Source organism: Phalacrocorax aristotelis, chromosome 1, assembly GCF_949628215.1.
Source record: "Phalacrocorax aristotelis chromosome 1, bGulAri2.1, whole genome shotgun sequence".
NCBI lineage: Eukaryota > Metazoa > Chordata > Aves > Suliformes > Phalacrocoracidae > Phalacrocorax > Phalacrocorax aristotelis.
Genome location: NC_134276.1, coordinates 117,492,559 through 117,500,370, shown reverse-complemented (window position 1 = coordinate 117,500,370; position 7,812 = coordinate 117,492,559). Strand labels below are relative to the sequence as shown.

General features: G+C 42.1%; 1 protein-coding gene across 1 annotated transcript in view; it reads left to right on the top strand.

The window, feature by feature from the left end:
* The first annotated feature begins 6,793 nt into the window (after positions 1 to 6,793).
* Positions 6,794 to 7,812, top strand: part of ILDR2 (immunoglobulin like domain containing receptor 2) — a 38,538-nt gene continuing 37,519 nt past the window's right edge. Inside the window, exon 1 of the mRNA XM_075102974.1 lies at positions 6,794 to 6,883. The gene's annotated coding sequence lies outside the window, so the exon portion shown is untranslated. The remainder of the gene's footprint in view (positions 6,884 to 7,812) is intronic.

Here is a 7,812-nt window from a genome sequence, read left to right as displayed (position 1 = left end):
CCTCCGCGGGGCGGGGCTCGGCGTGCACCACCCCCTCCTCTTTTGGCGGCAAGAAGAGGATGACGGTTGGGTGTAGCGGTTCCCTGTCGGTCCGTCCTTCCCTCCCTCTCTCTGTTTTCTTGGATGCCGGTGTCAGCCGCCGGCTGGGCGCTCCTCGCCCCGCCCGCACCTCGGGTTTTAACTGTCACCTCGAGATGGGCCTTGAGGAGGGAGTGGCAGGGGGGTTGGTTGGTTCGTCTGGTTTTGTTTTGGTTTATTTCGTTTTTTAAATGTTCTTTGGGTGCTGAAGGATAACAAATACCCAATGAGAGCATTAGCTTGCACCAAGTTCTCATAGATGTTTAAAACACCAGCTTCCCACCCTCACAAAATGGCAATATACTGATTATTCAACATAAACGGGTCACACTCCTCTATATCCTCTCACTCTGAACAATGTTATATACTAAAATCCTTACAAAAAGTCACTAATTTGATTTATGCAAATAAATATGTCCATATGTATAAGCAAAAAAAAAGGAAGAGAAGAAGAGACCAACTGGAATTTCATATCCAAAATACATCTACTGCTATGTGGGACTTCCAAAAATATTAGGAGATCATTATTACTGGTTGCAGCTACTTCACCTAGGCCAAAACCACACCCTACTGCATCTCACCGCAGGGCTGGGCACTGGCTGGCAAGGCGTTGTCCCCGCAGCCTGCGTGCCCACCCTTGGCTCCCAGCTTTCCTTCTGCAGCAGCCTGGCTCCTGCTCCCCAACAGCAAGCTCATGAGGCGCTGGCACTTCCTGAGACAAAATGATCACGGTGATGTGCCTGCTCTGATGCCTCCAGCAGTGCTTGAAGAGGGGTGCTAGGTGAGGATGAGGGTGACAGATAACAAGGGTAGGAGACCAGGAGATGCAGGAAGGAGTGAGGGAAGAGGTGAAGGCCAACTTCAGTTAGAAGGCCTGGGTTTGGTTTTGAGGTATGTGGTAGAAATGTGGAGGAGGTAAGAGGGCATGTGTGTGCTTGGAAAGGCAAACTTGCTTATGAAAAATAATTTGGGTGATTATATTATACAAAACTGAGGCTGCTGTCCAGATTCTTTTTGTGGTTTTGAGTTGTTTATTTTTTTCCTTTCATCTATCCTATTGACATAATTGACACTTCCTTCACTGAAAGTTTGCATAGTGAGTCACAGTTCAGATAAGATAAAGGCTGGAAATAATCCGATCTGCATCATCTTGATGGGCAGCAGTAGTCTCTTCCCCCCTTAAGCTTTCTACTCATCTCTCTCAAAAACCAAATGATCTTCACTGGCCATAGTAGAAAAAGGAAATTAGCAGGGCGATAACCACAATGGGCTTTAAAACAAAGTTTAATCAGCTTACAGAAGGAATTGTGAAATCTGGTTGCCTGCAACAGAGGACCCTATGTTTGACCTGAGACAGGGTTACTGAGGTGGCAGTGTTGGCCTAGGTCCTGATGAAATTCTGGCGAGGTTTTATTTGTCCCAGACATGTGACGTCTCCCACATTCCTCACTGTTCCCCTTGTCTTTTGGTGGATCTCCTTCAGCATACCGTTGCACTTCCTGCAGAGCCTGGCATAGTGCAGTGGAACAAGAGCTAGCACACTGCTTGTCACACAGCCATCTTCAGTGAAGTTACCCAGACAATCTCGATAAGAATGAATGGTGTAGTCCTGACTTGGAAGATTCTTTCCAATCCTCTATTCCAGAGCCCTCTTGAATTTACTGTAAACCTAGACATGAGGATAAAAACAGTACTAAAACACCTCCCTGCGTTTCCAAATCACTGGAAAACTCTGCCTCTTCACCTTAGTCTAGCTGCTTTTTTTATCTTCTCTTTGGGTAATGTAAGTCTGTTTAGTTCCAACTGAGGTAGCTGTTGTTTAGGCTTAAATCTTTGGCTTAGCTGAGTATGTTTGTCACTGCTGGAGCTGCTGGCAGGGCAGGTCAGGTCAGGTTGCTCTTCCATCTTACTGGTTTTTCTCTGAGGGTTAAAAAATGCTGGCGCAGTTTAGTCTTCTGTAGGCTATTCTGTCATGCTCAAATCCAGTCAAATAGTTTGTTTTGTGTTTGTGAACCACTTACTGAATTTGCTGTTATACAGGAGGACTCAACCACATGGTTAAAAACATAAAATCATGATGTAAACTCAGTGAGAACACGTGAGCTTTTTGAAAGTCACTTTCACTGTTGTGGAATATAATTTCTATTCTCGTCTAGCTCCTGATACATTGATGTTAAATATTTGGGGAAAGACTGCAAGAAATAACTTGCATCTTGTAAATACAAACTTCCGCACAGTGTCTAGTTTTTTTCAGGCAGAAAGGCGAGTATTTACTGTCCTATTACTGTAAGAGTTGTTGCTAGGAGTGCATCTCTGCACATTTGTTTTACTTTCCTTCACACCATGTTCTTTTCTCTCATGTGCAGCTTTGGGACCCACCGTTTAGCAGCCCCTCCTTTTAAAGAAATTCAGATAATGTGTGCATCAACTGTTTGAAAAACACAGGGCTCCAGTTACAGCTCTCTTGGGGCTAGAGGTGTGGTTGGAAAATAAATTTCATAAGCAGTGGAGAGAGAAAGGATTTTCCTATGTGGGGTGGGGGACAGAGAAAAAACGGGGAACAGATCCTCTTCAGACCATCATGTCATCGGTATTCTTCCCCAGGGCACTGTGGAGAGCCCCAGTGTCTCTGAAGGAATTCGTGTTTTAACTCTTGAACTGTCTACTGTTTAACTGCTGGCAAAGGAGTTCTCTGGACCATTTATACTGATTTGTAAATAACTTTTCTAGCACTGGGTCATTCCAGAAGATAAAAGCAAATGTTGTGCCAGTATTTATGTATTACTTTTTTTTAAAGCACTTAATTCAATTAAATGACTTGATATGCCAACACTTAACTCCGAGGTACCTAGGTACCTTTGATGGGCTGATGGCTTTTGTGATGGGTGTGGGAGAAGCCCGGGCAAGGTATTATTTGGGCTACCCCCATGCCATTGTCTCTCTGGACTCCTTTGTGGGTGTGTGGATGAGCTTTTATCACATAATCTCATAGCTGATGTTTTTCTCAGCCTGCTGATGGGGGTTTTAAACCTACAATTTCCTTGGAGAGTGATAAAAAGTGGGAACTTTGCCTTTCCTCTCCAGTAATTATTATTATTGTTTCATATGTAATGCACAAACATTTCAGGGATCAGAACCTGCAAGCTTCCCCTTCCCTTGGTGAATGATTTAACTAGTAAGCTATAGCCATCAGCTTTCTCTTGGTCTCACACCTTTTGACCTAATGAATCTTGGGTTTCTTTCTGAACAGTGCCAGAACTGTAAAAGGAGTGGAGGGTGCCTTTCATCTCAGCTGTATGATTAAGGCTGTAACTTTGAACACCGAGGAGTCAGGAGGCCTTTTTACAAAAGGTAAGCCGCATCCCCCTGCCTTGTTCCCTTGCCTGCCTTAGTAGGGATTTGCTGAGTGTTAGACCTGCTCTGAATGTCCTGGATCAGGCCTCACAGGTGGTATCAGCATCTTTCTTCCAGGTTTCTGTGGGAACTCAAGCAAGAGCTGCTATGCTTCTGCGAGCTCTTCAGAAACATCAGTGTTTGTGCTGGGAGTTGCAGTGCAGCAGGCTGTGGGATGCATGGCATTTGCTGTAACCCTGCTGACCAGCATGTCCCAGAACCACTAAACATGTTGCAAGGTACGTGGCAACTAGCTGCCCATGTGTAGTACAGCTGCATCCCTTCTATGCCATAAATGTCAAATATCTTTAATGCTGTGGCTCCAGTGAAACCACCACATTGTTCCAGCATCCTAGGCAAATACAAGAAATTCTTAATGTCTGATAAGACTAGGTTTTCAGGTGGAAAACAGGGACCTGACTGCAACAACTCAGCCATATGTAAGCCTTAGCTTGCGTGCTTGTTAGAAATCTATGTGCTCAGGACTATCTGGGCATGCAGAGAAGGAAAATTGTAAGCTTGTAGTCAACTTTGACAGTACGTGTGTGCTTTCAGTCTCAAGTTGCTGCGAATGAGGGGTTTTTAGATTGCAGTTCTAAATGTCAGGTACCAAAAATTTTCCGAAGTCTTGTTCTGGATCTGGCCCTGAGTAGGATGACCTGGGTAATTATAGACCTCTCAGACTGACAGGGATGCCAGGCAAAAGAATATAATCACTGATACGGGAGCTGCTTCAATAATGAATTAAAGAAAGGTAATGTAATTAATGCAAATTAACATGGGTTTGCAGAAAATAGATTCTGTCACATTGGTTTGCAATTGCATCAAAAAGGTATGAAGTATGGTTACTAAAGGCGATGCATTCAGACATGTGAGGCATGTGACTTGATCACATTACATAAATCAGGGAAGTGCAATGATGCAGAGACCATCCAGTCCCTGGCTAAAACATTAGCTTAGGATGTCTCGAAATGAAATTTTAAATGAGGAATTGTAATTGCATATTTTCAGCAAGGTAGGTAATTTCTTGGCTGCATACTACTAAACCTCTGTTGGTGCTTTTGAAGGAAGCATACAGTCATCACAGACACTTGCAAATGTTAAAAGGATTGAGGGAGTAGTTAATAACAAAGGTGATAGGGTGGGATATCTACCAAAGAGGAGCTCCCCATGTGATGCTATGTCCAAAGGACTACCAGTGATACCTGATGCTGGCTTCAAAAGAACACATGGACCCCTCTAACTGGAGCAACATGGCTGTTTTGAAACACTTGCAATAGTTTATAAATAAGATAGTCTTAGAACTTGCTATATGTGATTAGATAGAAGGAAGTCTGGAGACACTGTATCCTCGAATAAATTAAAAAAGGGAAATGTACTAGAATAAGCTAGTTTAGTATCAGTAAAAATGAACTGAGCATGCCCAGAGACTGAGTTCAACTGGTGGACACGGTGAGGAAGACTATTGACAACCACCAGAGGACCCTGGAAGACCACCAATGAACACAAATGCACATATGTTAAGGACATTTGCATATATTAAGGAGTTCCAAGAATAGTATGAATATGATCATAATTTCCTAGAAATCTAACAAATATGTATATTTTGATTGCATATAACCCCTGTAGTAGAGCAACTCGATGCACACGCTAGGTGGAGTGATCCCCTGTGCGCCCAGCGCTGCAATAAAAAGTTCCTGCTTTCTAAAACTACAAATTGGGTTTTAGAGGGTTCTTAGATTTGCCGAATTATAGTATCAACAGCATGAGCCCTGGAAAGATAAACAAAAAAATATTACACAGGAGTGATGATGCTGTAGTACTTCTGCTTTCCTGCTTTTAGCAACTGTGCCTGGGATGATCTCCCCAGATCTGGTGTTAGCTCCAGAACATAGCAAAATAACAATCTGTTGAACTTCCAAAGAGAATATTAAAGGGTGATTTGATCATAATCTGCCATTACCTCTGTTCAGAAATGCCTTAAGAAGGCCCTTTCATCTAGCTTGGCAGTGCTAGAAGGTGACATTAGGTTAAATTAGAGGCAGGGTGAGGTCCCTTCCTACCCAAAGTATTCTGTGATTCTTTTTCTAACAGATATGCTGTAGTTCAAACAGGATGAAGTGTGGCAAAATGATGTGGCCTATTTTATTAAGAAAGCTGGAGTAGAAAGTCACAAAAGGTTGGACTAGATGATCCCTGAAGTCCCTTCCAACCTGGGATTCTGTGATTCTGTATGAAAAATCCAGTTTGTGAACTCCAGTTCCCTGAAGATATTGGTGCTGCCCACAGTTTCTTCACAGCCAAGACTATAGAGGGTTTAACAACTGTTATCTCCTTGGTTATCTGTAGATATGCACGCAGAGTTTGTCTCATTCCTAGTCTGTGTATTTTTGCATATAGTCACACACAAAGGATTGTGAGCTGGGATGATTCACTTATGATAGTGTACCTATATAATAACTTCAAAAGACATTATTGCTGATATACACTTAGTGTTTTACTTAAATGAAAATTTCAGGTTCCCTCTGAAAGCATAGCAAAAGTACACTATGATTTTTTGTGTCTGAAAAAGAATCAGGAGCAGAATGGGAAATTTATACAGAGGAGTGAATACTACAGAAAGATGCTGTTCTCTTGGGTTTTTTCTGATGCTGAACTTGTGTTACAGAACTCAAGGTTCATTGGAATGAGAAAGTCAAATTTCTCCATTAATATTTTAAACATTTGTTGGTACAAACATCATGGTTAAGAACAAAAGCAGTTTATATATCTATATCGTCCACTCCCGACGTTGACAGGAAGGAAAGGCTCTGTGTTATTGTGCTATCAAATGTAGCTAGGCAGCTCAGAAAAAATGACATATACAGAGAGTACATATATTTCAGCAATGTCTTGCTGTGAAGCTATCAACAATTAATAAGAGATTCCAGTGTAATAAACCAAACAAGGAAAAGTTTTAGTAGGTCTTCTGAAGACACTTACTAAATGCTACGATTTGATGACATGTCACTTAACAGCTTCTGTAATGAGCTGGTCTCAGTGCTAAATCAAGACAGCAGTGTCTAATGGCTGAATCTAGTATGACATCCCAGAAAGCTGTTGAAATCACCGTTTCTATGGAAATTTCTGCAAGGGAAATCCAGGGGGCTGAATGGATGTGCAAAAGTATGCATGAAAAGAAGTATTTTTATGCAGCATAGCAGGTTTTCAGGGATGTTGCTGAGACGGGTCCGAGTGAGGTGCTAGTGTAAATCATTCCAGGTGCTGGTAACTTATTAAAGAGCTGACTCTGCTTATCAGCAGAGGAAATGACCACAAAAGGCTGGTACTGGAAGATGAAAGGAGGGACGAAGGGCAGAAGTAGTTGAAAAGAAGAGAAAAGAGCCAGCAGCTGCTACAGCCTGACTAAAAAGTGAGTTTGTTTGTTTCCCTTGTTCAACTGAATTTATTCATGATCCCATTGCTTAGAGAACTGCTTCAAACAGAGTTGCTTCTATCAAACAGTGTTGTAGCACGGTATTCTCCTGATTCAGTCTGGAGCTAAATTATGCAGGACAGGTCATCTGGTATCGAGGTGGTCAAGTGACTGAGGGAGATGAAGGCTGAAGTCTACCAGTATGCTGTTTTTCAAGGGACAGAGAATCCCTGCTGGGCTACGGCTTGAAGCGATCTGGCTAATTGCATAGGAATTTACCCAGTGTTTGAAGGTGAAATGGGCAACCTACAGTCCTGCAGCTTTCTGTCTCCAGGAATTGGCTAAAATGAAAGATGACATCCCAACAGTAACTATTAAGCCAGCTCAGATGTTGCAATACTCAGATCAAAGGTCTACAGAGATCTGGAACACCTATTCAGGGCTTCAGCATCTGTCATACACGCATATAAACAAATGACAGCTCACATTAGGTGAAAAACAACTGTACAGTGAGTTTGAGTGTATGAATATTTCAAAGCAGCTATAATTCCAACGTTACATGCAAAACAATGGTGCTTCCTTGTATTGAAAATCTTTCCTTCCTTTGTTGTGAGTCAAAAGTTTAGCGAAACTGATGTATGCCAAATTTATTTGCAAAAGCTGGAGTAGATTAAAAAAAAAAAAAAGCTAGGAGTAGCTAACAATAGTGACACATAAGGGACTGTACTGCTCCCAGCTTTAAACGTATGAGATAATATCAACACCAACGTTGTCTCAGGAAACTGTGGATCAGGCTCCTGGCCAGTTAAGTTACAGAAACGCAAGGCACCAGGATTTCACTTGAAATTTTGAGGGTTATCAGGAAAAATGGTTAAGAGAGGGAGAGAAAAATAGCTTTGTGTTTACCTTTTAGGAGTCTCAATTCA